Source organism: Oryctolagus cuniculus, chromosome 11 (genome assembly GCF_964237555.1).
Source record: "Oryctolagus cuniculus chromosome 11, mOryCun1.1, whole genome shotgun sequence".
Taxonomy (NCBI): Eukaryota; Metazoa; Chordata; class Mammalia; order Lagomorpha; family Leporidae; genus Oryctolagus; species Oryctolagus cuniculus.
Window position 1 is genome coordinate 77,995,894 of NC_091442.1, and position 14,478 is coordinate 78,010,371.

The window sequence follows — 14,478 nt, forward strand, 5'->3', positions numbered from 1 at the left end:
TAGCACCTGTGCTATGTCTCGCCATTCCCTCCTAGCTTGTAGGGTTTCTGATGAGAAGTCAGCTGTGAGTCTGATTGGAGATCCTCTGAGAGTAATCTGACGTTTCTCTCTTGCACATTTTAGGATCTTTTCTTTATGTTTCACTGTGGTAAGTTTAATTACCACGTGTCGTGGTGAGGATCTCTTTTGGTCATGTTTATTGGGGGTTCTATGAGCTTCCTGTACTAGGATATCTCTGTCCTTCTCCAAACCTGGAAAGTTCTCTGCTAGTATCTCACTAAAAAGGCCTTCCAATCCTTTCTCTCTCTCCATGCCTTCAAGAACTCCTAGAACTCGAATGTTGGTTTTTTTGATAGTATCCTGTAGATTCCCAACAATATTTTTTAGGTTTCTAATTTCCTCTTCTTTTCTTTGGTTTGACTGTATGTTTTCCTGTGCTCTATCTTCTAAGTCCGATATTCTCTCTTCTGCTTCACCCATTCTGTTTTTAAGGCTTTCTAATGTGTTTGTCATTTGATCTATTGAGCTCTTCATTTCATTTTGATTTCTCTTCACTATAACACTTTCCTGTTCTACTAGTTTCTGAGTTTCATTTTGACTCTTCCTTAAAATTTCGTTTTCACGAGAGAGATTTTCAATCTTGTCCATTAAGGATTTCTGTAGTTCAAGGATTTGCTTTTGAAAACTTCTAAATGTTCTTATCATAAATTTTTTGAAATCCGTATCTTGCATTTCTTCTATCTCATCATCTTCATACTCTTGGCTTGGGGTGTTTTGCTTATTTGGAGGCATCATAGTGTCATCGTTGATCTTGCTCCCTCTATTTCTGTGTTTGTTACTCGGCATAGTTAATTCTTCTTGCGTCACTGTGCGTTTTTTTTTTTCTTTTTTCTTTTTTTTTATTTATACTGTGTCCGTGTTAAGTGGACTGCCTGCTGTTGGAGGAGCCTTGGAGGCTTGAGATGGGTGCGGCCTGAGAGCTCTGCCTGGTTCTTCCAGGTTAAGGGTGTGCAAAGGTGACACCCTCAGGTTATGCGTGGTAAATCTCTCTCTTTTTATTTATTTATTTATTTTATTTATTCAGGGGGTAAGTAACACCGCAGGGCACGGCTGTGCAGAATTGATGGTATTTAGCTTCCAGTCTTTGGCTCCTCTGGACTCCCACTGGGTTGCCTAGGCTACTGAATTGTAGTGACTCAGTTCCTTAGCTCTCCCCCATTGATATGTAAATCCAGAGCGCAGGCCTGCTCTTTGTCTCTTGGGAATTCTAGCCTTCCAGCCTTGTAACCTTTGCAAGGTTAGGGGGAAGAGAAACCCCGAAGCTTTTTTTTTTTCCTTCTTTCCGGTAGTGAGTTTGCTGCACTTTCCGGCCCCCCTCTAGATTCTGACCCCCGTTTCCCCACCAATGTCTCGGGTTATTGAGCTCACCTCCCCTTCCAGCGCCGATGTGTGGAGCGTCCCAAGTCTCCCCGCTGTTGTCTGTGTGGCATGCACTCCCCTTGGAGCACTGGGGCTTCTGCGGCTCCGTCCCGCGACTTGGCTTCCGCGCGGTGGGCGACCTTGTTCTCCCAGTAGGTCCTCCGATTCACGATTCCCGTGCAATTTTTTCCTGGTTCTTTTTTCTGCGGCTACCGTAACTCCCCTTTTATTAAACTAAATTTTCCCGGACTATCGGTGCGCGCCCTCACTATTCCGCCATCTTGGCTCCCCATATCCCATAATTTCTTTATCCAGTCTACCGTTGATGGGCATTTAGGTTGGTTCCAGGTCTTAGCTATTGTGAATTGAGCTGCAATAAACATTAGGGTGCAGACCACTTTTTTGTTTGCCAATTTAAATTCCTTTGGGTAAATTCCAAGGAGTGGGATGGCTGGGTCGAATGGTAGGGTTATCTTCAGGTTTCTGAGGAATCTCCAGACTGACTTCCATAGTGGCTTGACCAGTTTGCACTCCCACCAACAGTGGGTTAGTGTCCCTTTTTCCCCACATCCTCGCCAGCATCTGTTGTTGGTAGATTTCTGAATGTGAGCCATTCTAACCGGTGTGAGGTGAAACCTCATTGTGGTTTTGATTTGCATTTCCCTGATTGCTAGTGACCTTGAACATTTTTTTCATGAAAATATCAGCAAATCTTAAAGGAAGGTGAGGTCCTAAGGAACTCTGGAGCAGTTGGAGAGGTGTGAATGAAAAATCATGTATTCTCCAGTGGCTTAGGATCATCATCGTGTATGAAATGAAAGACATGTTCCTTCATATTCAGTAGATATAGTGGGATGGTTTGATTTGGTGCATGTGATGCTCCGCTTTTATTTTATTCAAAAAACTTTCTCTCTCTGTCTCTCTCTCTCTCTTTGACAAAGATCTCTCATTCACTCTTTCACTTCCCAAATTCCTGCAACAGTTGGCACCTGGCTGGAGACAAAGCCAGGAGTCAGGATCTCAATCCAGGTCTCCTATGTGGGTGGCAGGGACTCAACTACTTGAGTCATCATCAGCTGCCTCCCAGGGTCTGCATTAATAAGAAACCAGAATTAAGAGTGCAGCCAAAACTCAAATACAGCAGACACTTCAATATGGGATGATGGCATCCTAAGCAGTGGCTTAGCCACTACACCAAATGTCTGCCTCTACTCTGCTAAGTGTTCACATAGGAAGCCTGGTGGAGCAGTTAAGTGCTCTGCTTTGGGTGGGCTCTGGACATCACTTCCTCACCATCCATGTGAACTTCAAAAAGGCACCTGTAAAGTCCCCAGATAGACCATAAGCTATAATGAGGCCCATACCCAGCAGCTCAGGGAAGCCATTAAGATAATGAGGGAATCTGGTGTTTTTCCTTCCAAGTTCCCCAGAGCACCAATTATGGGATTTAAAACCCCAAATTCCAAGAATGCATTGACACTGAAAAACACCAATTTTCTTTCCCTCCCCAAACAATGTACAATAACGAAACCAGTAGGGTGAAAAAGGAGGAAACCCAGGAAACCCTTTCTGGGAAGAGGAGGAACAGTATATAAACATTTTTTCAACCCTCCAACTGATCCTCTACCACAGCTCAGTGTCTTTCTCTGACTGCTCTTGCTTAATAATGTTAGCATTTACATTGACCTTTAAATTGGTCGTTTGGCTGGAGACAGTTTTTGTGAGGCAGATTTAGATAGGATCTGCCCATGGGTTTATACTGAAATCCTTCGTAATTATAAAAACCACAGACCTTACTTACAGTCTTCCAACATCAACACTGACGGACGCCCCACCTTCAAGAAAAACAAATGTGCCCTCATGAAAGAACACCTTGAGTAAAGGAAAGTTTCTTGGCCAGTGCCGTGGCTCACTAGGCTAATCCTCCGCCTTGCGGCGCCGGCACACCAGGTTCTAGTCCCGGTCTGGGCACCGGATTCTGTCCTGGTTGCCCCTCTTCCAGGCCAGCTCTCTGCTGTGGCCTGGGAGTGCAGTGGAGGATGGCCCAAGTGCTTGGGCCCTGCACCCCATGGGAGACCAGGGGAAGCACCTGGCTTCTGCCTTCGGATGAGTGCAGTGCGCCGGCCGCAGCAGCCATTGGAGGGTGAACCAACGGAAAAGGAAGACCTTTCTCTCTCTCTCTCTCTCTCTCTCTCACTGTCCACTCTGCCTGTCAGAAAAAAAAAAAAAAGTTTCTTTTCTGATGTGCAGCTTGAAATAGGTCTTTACATGAGTTATCCTCGTATAGGAGATGGAAATGAGTGATCCCTTCCCAGACATGGGGTTGTATGTTCAGAGTAGGCTTAGAAACCACAGGTACAGGACACAACCTGGAAGACAGATATCTTCGGAGAATGTTGGTCTGTTAATTGGTTATTCAGGGAACAGAATTAGAAAGATTTAATGCGCAATAAGAAAACAGTATACAAAAGAGATGGCATCAGTTACCAATGGCCTTATTCCAGAATTGAATGTGGCTTTTTTTCTCAGTTTGTTTTTCAGTATTTTTTTTTTCTCTTATGCTCAGAGTGTCAGGTGATTCCTAAGGCATGCCCAAACTCTGAGGTTAGTGCTACACTTGTCTAGGCTGAAGTACCATAGACACAAGGATTCCTTAACTTTATAGTCTAGACCTGATGGGCTGCCCAATGACCAAATATGTGTTTCCATTTGTGAACTGTATGAATACCATTCTATAGCCACATTTTTCCAAACCCAAAACAACCTGAATGTAACTCTCAACATTTTGCTTGAGAATAAGATGAAACTCAGGTAGATGACTTACTAAGGGTTACTAAATGCCAGTCCCAGGCTTGGTGACACTATAAAATCAGTTTAAATTTGCTATTCAAAGCAAAAGATAGGTAGTGTTTTAAATTTAAAGATATGAGGAAATGGAACTTTTTAAAAAAGAAAATATCATTTGCCTAACTTTATTTAATACTGGCAGAAAGAATGTTTCAGCTTGAGCCCCTGCCATTATAATAATGTTTGTTTCATTTGTGTTTGTGTTTTTCTATTAGAAAAGAAATAATTAAATTAAGGAGGATCCATGATAAAAGGGACAGGTGCTAAATTGACAGAGTGAGGTAGTGACCACCCAAGAGCAAAAAGGTATCTATGGGCTGGCTCCCTGTCCCTCTGTTTCTCCCTGTTGGTGAATTCACCACTGCTTAGATTCTGACTCTCATACTTGCAAGGTCAAACATTTAATCTGGTTTGTTTTTTAACATTGATCAAGCTCAAGTATATCTTTCTTTCAAACATCACATAGAGATGTGCACACACCCACCAGACTGCAATAGCTACTCTCATAATTGGGAATTGATTAGTAAGGTGACTAGATCAAGATCTCAATCAGTCTTGAAGACTTAAGTCTAAATTACCAGTGTTTGCCTCTGGTGTTTCCTTTTCCAATGGTTCTTTGGGTAAATAATCCCTCTTTAATTTACTATATTAGTACAACTAATTAGAGTATTGACAATAGGGTTGACACTTTTTTAAAAGTTTCTTAAAATACCTTTGTATTTAGCCATGGCATGGATTTCAGTTCAGTTTTTAGTGAGTAGACATTAATTTTACCCAAATCTAGTCATCCCTCCACCCATCTAGGGGAGAAAGAACCAATTGGGAACTTTGGGTATACCTGGGAATAGAAAAATAATCCAGTTTTCATTGGGTTGACATAATAAAGTAGACAATAAATAAAAACTAAGATAGTCATTACTCTGCATGCAAATTATATAATTTATTTGACATAACGGTCCTCTAATCTGATGCTTCATTGAGAAAATTTCAAGCGGCTCATTTGTAGCACAAAGCTTCATTCTGGAAAAAATTTCCTCATGAGTAATTATACAAAATTTAAATAAAAATGCTGTCACCAAGTAAATCTGGTAAATTATGCTGTTACAGTATCAAGGCATCAATTTAATTGTCATATGTCTGTAAATACTAGAGAAGAATTTGCCCTCCCTTTAAGAAGATAATGACTGGCAGTTTTCAAGATGCAGTAACTCAAAGGACAGTCTTGTGTAGACTTCAAATACTTATACAAAGGATGTGGTTTATGCAGGAGGTAAAACAAGGGCATGAAAAAGGAAATGCTACTTTTAAACCCATTACAAATATTAGGCAAAAATTGGGAAAGGACACTGCGATGGAGTTAAGAAAGGTTATATTTCAGCACACAATATTATAATCCCATTCACAGAGAAAGACATCCCTCAGTTGTAAGCCTCACAGAAACCCATTACATGTCAATCAGGTTTATATTATGAGCAGTAGGCAGAAAAGATGAAGGAGAAATACTCACTTACAGCATATCAAGGCTTTTCTAGTGAAAAAATAAGGACTCATGTTTGCCTTAGATGAAATGGAAGCAGGACATACTTACGGTACATGGTGTGGTGACTCAAAGAACTGGACTTACAGGTGGAATAGGCACTGGATGGTGCAGTTCAGCAGCATGAAGTCCCCTTCATCCAAAGCAACCCTGCCTTTATCTGCTACGGAAATTCCTCCATGGAATTTCTCTATGATAATGCTATTTTTAGTCAAACTAAAAATATCCAATGGGAATGAACATTAAGCTGCTGCCAATTATATACTTCTCAGTGGAAACATTTTAAACAATATTTACTTGACAAAAGTTTAATTATGTGCTAGGTTCTATACAGCCAGTGGGGGCATTATATGGTATTCATACAGCCGTGATTACTTGCCTCATGGATCTTACATTCTAACTGGGGAAACAGCCACCAATCAAATAACCTCCAAATTAGTGTTCAATTATAGAGGGAAATAAGAACCATTCCGAGGAAAAGCTGGGTTTATAAAAACATATGTTGGGTCTGGTGCTGTGGCATAGCTGCCATCTACAGTGATGGCATCCCATATGGGTGCTGGTTTGAGTCCCAGCTGCTCCACTTCTGACCCAGTTCTCTGCTATGGCCTGGGAAAGCAGTGGAAGATGGTCCAAACCCTTGGGCCCCTGCACCCGCATGAGAGACCTGGAAGAAGCTCCCTGCTCTTGGCTTCGGACTGGCCCAGCTCCAGCAGTTGTGGCTAATTGGGGAGTGAACCAGTGGATGGAAGATTTCTCTCTCTCTCTCTCTCTCTCTCTTTCTTTCTCTCTGCCTCTCCTTCTCTCTGTGTAACTTTGACTTTCAAATAAATAAATAAATAAATACATTTTTAAAAATATGTCTTTGTTTAGATGCAGATTTCTGAGAAGTTCTAGAAGGAAGTGATTATTGAGCCTACTGCTGAAGGATGAACAGGAGACCAGTAGGTTAAGAAAAGGGTAGAAAATAATTTTGAGCAAAATAGCAATATCTTCAGTATCTGTAAAACGGAATATTATTTAGCCACAAGGAGATAAACTGTTTCTAAATACTACAACACAATTAAACCCTGAAAACATTAAGTGAAAGCAGCTAGACAGAAATGGTGTCTGAAATTTCAGGATTCTACTCATGAAATTTCCATATAAGCAAACTCACAGAAATAAAATAGTGGTTGCCAAGATTTGGTGGCTGGAAGAAATGAGGATTGACTATTTAATAGTTGGTATGCCTTTCCTTTGAGAAAAGATGAAAAAATTCTAGAACTTAATAGTGGTGATGGCTATACACAATGTTAATGGACAAAAATACCATGGAGTTGTTCACTTTAAAATGGTTTAAATGATGAATTGTAGGCTATGTGTTTTTACTACAATTAAAAAGAAAAAAAAAAGGAGAAAGACAGAGAGAGAGAGAGAGAGAGAGAGAGAGAGAGAGAGAGAGACATGTGTTCAAAGGTTACACCTCTTGAGAGGAGTGAGCATAGCTCCTTCCAGGACCTGAAAACAGTAGGCTTGGATGGTAGAGATGATGAGGAAACAGGAGAGGCATGAGGCTAGGACAAGAACCATATTAGGATCTGACCTTAACTTGGGAGGACTAACAAGCCACTCAAGTTGAGTGTGCATTTGTGTGTGAGCAGGGAGTAATATCTGATATACTCATATTTATATATATTAAAAAGATAACTCTATAGCCAAGTACAAGTGAATTTTATGACTTAAGAAGAAAGTGTAGTAGATAATGCACAAGGCAAATGCTGCTTCCTTCCCAGTGTTGCTGTGCTAATTCTGTCTGGATTCTTTTAGATGGACCAGTAGAGAAATCTTGGGATTAGCATAATGCAGGAGGATATTTCAGAACAAAGTAAAGCAGAAGCTGCTGTTTGTATTGTGGAAAATTATATTAAAATTAGAAAGTGAAGGGATTGATTAGAAGCATTTAATGGGTTTTTAAGATGAGAGGGTGGGGAGGGAGGAAGGACAAAGGTGGCAGAATAGGGGGGGAGCTTACTGCTCTAGTATAGGGGGAGATAATTAAAAAAACATAGAGAGTGCAATCTCAGGGAAGAGATAGGGAGAAAACCACAGAGGAAACTCCATACACATTAGAGGGACACTGTGGACCTATGTGGAGGGTGTGGACATGCACAACTCAGGATCTCAGCAGCCAAAAGACTAAGCACCAGCTTCGGAGAGTGAGGTGAGACCAGACTGCAGCAGCCGGAGCCACTGGTGATAAAGCTGCTTAAAGAGCCTGGAATGAGTCTGGCTTGGAGCCCTTTGGAAGACAGTATACCGGCCAACCTAGAGGAGGAACAAAAGCGGGGGGCTTCATTTCTCTCTCTCTGACCGCCCATAACCGGAGTCCTGTAACTAGCCAACAGCAGGCGGGCACCATTTTGGACATACTAAGAGCTGCACAGGCTCATGTCCATGCACCCAGCAACCAGCTGAGAGGAGGTTCCTGAGTCTGACTGGGAGAACTGACAGGGGCTGCCTGCTCATGATTGTGGGAGTGATGTGTGCTGGGACTGCGAAAACACTGGAAGTGTGTGAGGGCGGAGGTGTGGCTTTATCTTTGGGCAGTCACTGTGAGCGTTCCACACGCGTGGGGCTCCCTGATTCCCTAGGAGGGTCATTGCTGCAGGATCTGCGCTCACACTGAGGACTGCATGGATCCTTTGTGTGGTTCTTGTGGCAGCACAGAGGAGCATTGTACCCACTGGGGCTAGCGCCCAGGTATTGGTCTCCTTTGAGGAGAGGAGGTAAGTGTGAAACTACACCAACAGAGCTGGACAAACCTCAGAAAATCTCAATTAGACTCACAGCTGACTTCTCATAAGAAACCCTACAGGCTAGGAGAGAATGGCAAGATATATTCCAAACCTTAAGAGAAAAAAACTATCAACCAAGAATTCTGTATCCTGCAAAGCTCTCATTTATGAATGAAGATGAAATATTTTCCATAACACATGGAAATTAAAAGAATTTGTCACCACTTGTCCAGCCTTACAAAAGATACTTAAGGATGTGCTACACAGAAACACGGAAATATGGTCATCACTATGAAAAGTGAAGGCAGAAAATCTCCCAGGAAAAGTACAAAAGAAATCCAGAGTGAACAATAGGAATATTTATAGAAAAATGGCAGGACCAAGTCATTATTTATCAATAGTTGCCTTGAATGCAAATGGCCTCAACTCTCCAGTTAAAAGATACAGACTGGCTGAGTGGAAAAAAAAAACAAAAAACAAACAAACAAACAAGACCCATCTGTTTGCTGCCTACAAGAAACACATCTCACCAACAAAAATACATGCAGACTCAAAGTGAAAGGATGGAAAAAGATATTCCATTCTAATAGAAACCAAAAAAGAGCTGGTGTAACCATCCTAGACTTTAACACAAAAACTGTTAAAGGAGACAAAGAAGGGCACTATGCAATGACTAAGGGATCAATTCAACAGGAAGATGTGACTATTTTAAATGTATATGCACCTAATTACAGGGCAGCTGGCTATTTAAAAGAAATGTTAATTGATCTAAAGGGAGACATAAATTCCCATACAATAGTAATGGGGAACTTGAATACCTCACTTTCAGCAATGGACAGGTCAACCAGATGGAAAATCAGTAAGGAAACAACAGTTAATCAACACTATAGACCAAATGGACCTAACCGATATCATCCTACATTTGCAGTATACATATTCTTCTCACCAGTGCATGGAACTTTCTCTAAGATAGACGTCAGGCTATGCCATAAAGCAAGTCTCAGCAAATTCAAAAAAATTGAAATCATACCATTCATCTTCTCTGACCACAATGGAATGAAGCTGTAAATCAGCAACTCAAGAATCTCTAGAACATATGCAAACACATGGAGACTCACGAATGAACAGTGGGTCACAGAAGAAATCAAAAGAAAAATAAAAAAAAAACTGTTGAGGAACAGTTTTTTTATATACCATTTGTTGAATTCTTTACTTAGTATAGAGTTAATATTCCGTGTATTAAATGAAAATAGATCTTAGAATGGGAAAAGTGAGGGAGGAGGAAGAAGTGTTGGAGTAGGGTGGGTGGGTGGGTATTGTGGGAAGAATCACTATCACTGTGTTCCTAAAGTTGTGTTTATGAAATGCATGAAATTTATATACCTTAAATAAAAGGTTTCTGGGGGAAAAAGATGAGAGGCTGGTTGGTGCTAGAGACAGAGGTTTATAGTTCTTTAGAGTGAAGCAATGAAGAACAGTGCTCAGGTGTAGTTGGAATTGTAAGTGATGGTGACAATATGATTTCAGTTCTCCATAGTTAAAAAAGTCCCTGCAAGACAGACCAGAACTTCTGGACTCCAGATGATTTGTAGAATCTGATTGGCCACAGGGACTTGGCTGCATTGAGTCTGTCTGTTCCAACAGGGTTTGCCACACTGGGGTAAAAACAAAGCCAAGTCTGAGTTTAGGGAAGTGCTTCAGGAGCATAAAGGCTTACTTCTGGTAGGAATTAGAAGGCTGCTTAACAGACAAATACAGCACTTTAAAGTTACTCTTCATTTCTTGCATTCTTTCTCAAGCTGTATGTGTTTACTGAGCTTTGCCTATTATTGGGTACACAAAAATGTCATGAATATGTACAATTATTATGTCAATTTAAAAAATAACTAAAAAACTAAAATTAGGTCATGCTTAATGAAAATTAAGAAATTACATATATAACTTAAAATATTTATGTATTTATTTGTTCTTATTCAAAAGGCAGAGACAGATCAAGAGAGAGACAAAGACAGAGAGCGCTTCCATCTTGTTCACTCCCCAGATGCCTGCCACAACCAGAGCTGGGCCAGGGTGATACTAGGAGCCCAGAACTCAGTCAGGTCTCCTAGATAGGAGCAGGGACCCGAAGGCTTGAGCCATCACTACTTCCTCCCAGAGTGTGCATTAGCAGGAAGCTAGAATCAGAAGCAGAGCTGGGACTGGAACCTAGAAACTCTGACAGAGATTGTGAACGTCCAAAGTTGCATTCCTGCTGCTGTGCCAAAAGTTCACCAACAAAATCTACTTTTAAAGGTAAGATATGTGAATGAAATTTTCTATTTAGATCATAGGGCAGAATCTACAAACTCTTACTTACTTCCTAACTAAATATCGGCTTTAAGAGTTATTTTCACAGTAGATACAGTGTTCAAATTAACACATTTTAGCAAACTAAAAAAAATAATGTTTTGCCTTGGTGTCATTGTTTTCCTCATTTGGTATTTTCCTCCCAGGATAATATAATAATAATATATTTAATATATATTTATATATATTATATATATTTAATATATACATAATATATTTTTTTAAATACCAAGAAGTACCTCAGGTAAAAATTTGAATATGAATAAAAGGATAGACTTATCTGTTTTTACTTATATACATGTAAACTTGTTCATCATATTCCATTATAAAATGTAAGGTTTTGAGAGTCATCTGAAAATGGTAAAACAATTGCTTGGTGAAATCTAATAAAGTAATTTTCTTATGAATACAGTTTTCAGAAAAGAGAACTGTCCAAGTTCCCATAGCAATGAAATAGCACTGCATAAAAATCCCCAGTAACTTGGCTATTCTTATCAGATCTCTAATAGAAAGGCTTCCCACTGTGCCAGTGAGCAGATGGACGGGGCTACCTACTTTCTGCAGAGTTGAAGATTGGTCAAGAGATCAAGGAACAATTTAATTCGAAGATTTCCTATCAACTCGGTACATTTGTAAGGACGGAACCCAAAAGGCAAGTGGGGGAATGAAAGGACACTGATACCCAGTGCTCAGTAAATCTAAAAATCCAAAATAAATAGCAATATTTTCAACTTAACTCAATGGCTTAAAGTCAGCTGAAATATTCTATTTTTTTAAAAAAAGCTTCACTTATTCTATGTAATTATTGTGGCTAAAGTCAGTGTCATATGTATTGTATCTCTAATAACAAGTGCCTCCTAAGTACCTAGAGAAGACTGACAGGCTTCTTAGAACTCTTGCTGTGGGGAAAAGAGAAACCTAGGGAGGGAACAAAAATCAAACAAATTTTTTAAACTCCTTAATGCTGATAAGTCTGAATTTGGAAGTGTTTCCTTCATTGAGTCACTGATACTACTCCTATTATCAAGAATAACTAGAAAAAGCGATTTTTTATAACTCAAGACTCATACATTTCTAGAATATCTATAAATGGGCTTTTAGAGGTCTGTGAACCCCTATTCCTCAGCAAGTCTTATGATAAATTATATGTGATAGTTACACTGTATCAATTTGGATAAGATGGAACTATATGTTTTCCAGAATTCCCTTTTGTGCAGATTTCCAAGGTAGTGCTGGCCTCAGAAGACATTTTGCATAACACTTAGAAAGTGGAAGTGGAGCCATAGCCTGCATGGCAGGTGGGTGTGGGGCACTGGCACTGTGGGAGCTCATGCATGTTGCTATTTACCTGCTGGCTTACCTTGCTGGCATGAGGCAGTAAGCAGCTGGCCTCCTGCCAGATCCTCCTGCTGAGTCAGCTTCCCTAAATCTTGGACCGGATGCATACTTAGCTCCATGAGGGAAGGTACCAGTTCCTCCTCACCCAGCTTGCTTTGCTTCCTCTGTCTTCTATTCCCAATCTGTGGACTTCAGGTGCCAGTGCCAGACACAGAAACACCAAATTGAAATCTTTACTAAGCCCTTTTAACCAGTTCCCACAATATTATAAGGTTCAATCCCTATAATTAAAAATATTTATATATTAGTATCTGTATAGTATATATAAATATGTACTTTATATGTATATATAATTAATAAACAATAAAATGATACTCTATATTGTTTTGGTAAACCTTAAATGTTACATTGCATGCTAAAGCATACTTTTTATTTTATTTTATTATTATTAGTTTTTTTTAAAACCAGGGAGGTTGCTTCTCCAAGCTGTGGATATGCTTCATAGATCTCCCCTTTTTTTATGTGAAGGAGAAAGAGAGAGAGAGGGGGCTCATGTACCCATCCATCATTTCACTCTCCAAATCCCCTCAACTTCCAAGGCTGGGCCAGGGCCAAAGCTATGAGTTGAGAACTTAATCTAGGTCTCCCACATGAGTGACAGAGACCCAGCTACTTGAGTTGTCACTGCTGCCTAAAGGTCTAATTTGATAGGAAGCTAGAGTGTAGAGCTTGGCCTTAGAATTTAACTCAGGTGCTCTGATGGAGAACACGGATTTCCTAATCAGTGTCTGAACTGCTGGGCTATGTCAAGTGCCCTTCCCTAAAGGATAATTAAAAAAAAAAATTCCAAATGTAACTCTTATACAAATACATAGTGAACACAGCATGTGGAAAACACAAATTACTAATGGGTGGCAAAAGATGTTCAAAGAAAGATACAAGGATTGATATGAAAATAAAATGAAGTGTGCTGGAATGTGATTGCTAAATTATATGCAAAACTGGTTAGTGTGCTCGGTGAAAAGGAAAACATAATCTTTGGGACTATCTTCCTTTTGGAGAGAAGTCATTTGCATCTCAACTAGGCAAGAATCATTAACCGCACCAATTTTCTATAAAATAAAATGTAACTCTACAGAGTCTGGGCCCTAATCAATAGTTTATGGTAAGTCAGACAAGGTACATCCTCAAAAGTCAGATGGTCTTGGACAGACTTGTCAGACCCTGCTCTAACAAAGGTTTGAAATGGCACTGTCGTTCTTTTGATTTCTTTCCAAATTTTGGATAGATTATTAGCACATTTATAAGAATTTTTGCTACAGAAAGCATCCATAGTCTACATTAAAAGGACTTGCAATTAAGAAAATATGAGAAGAATCAAATTAAAATAATAATATATAACACCATATTCAAATTCTGTAATAATTACAAAAATAAGAAAAACCAGTTTTATCCTGGAAGTTATTTTTTTAAGATTTATTTATTTGTTTTGGTGGAGGAGGGTGAAAGAGAGAGAAAGTCTTCCATTTGTTGGTTCACTCCCCAAATGCCCTGAACAGCCAGGGCTGGACCAGGCCAAATCCAGAAACCAGGATGAAGCACTTGAACTGTCATCCACTGCTCCCCAGGTACATTCACAAGGAGCTGAATTGGAAGTAGAGTATCTGGGACTGGAACCAGCACTCTGATGTGGGATGTGGGCATCCAAAGTGGTGGCTTAAACTACTGTGCCACAACTTCCCCTGAAAGTTCTCACTTAGTTGAACGTTTCCCTCCCATTGCCAATATAAATATTAAAAAGCTCATATTAGCTATATTTTTAACTAACAGTAAAAATTTGTTCATTTATTATTTTAAGCTACTATATTGTCTCTTACTTTAAATAATGGTAGCCAACATATCCCAAGGGCTTTCTATGTATGAGGTACCTTCGTCTGTCTGAAGTTCAGAACACCTCAGTGGAATAGATAGCTGGCCATGTGTTCTAGAGAATGTCAGCTCTGGGAATGACTAAGTAGAGCCACAGTATGGGTATTTGGACCCACAGCTGTATAAACCGTTATCTTCTACCATCTCCCCCAGAAAAATAAACATGTTTATTACATATTCACTGCTAATCTCCTTTGAAATCAATATGCAGTGTACACAAAATGCCTTGCTAACCTGAGGCTGGCCCATGAGAGAGAGCTCATTACAAGTTAGTTTTCTTCAAGT

General features: G+C 39.9%; 1 long non-coding RNA gene across 4 annotated transcripts in view; it reads left to right on the forward strand.

Moving 5' to 3' along the window:
• The window catches only part of LOC108176667 (uncharacterized), a 113,908-nt gene that overhangs the window by 72,189 nt on the left and 27,241 nt on the right, over positions 1–14,478 (forward strand). For 3 of the 4 annotated variants that reach the window (XR_001793371.3, XR_007919506.2, XR_007919505.2), the window contains 2 exons: positions 10,561–10,872; positions 11,425–12,654. This is a non-coding gene — a long non-coding RNA (uncharacterized lncRNA). Of the gene's footprint in view, positions 1–10,560; positions 10,873–11,424; positions 12,655–14,478 lie in introns of those variants that run through there. The other variant, XR_011379789.1, reaches the window with a different exon arrangement.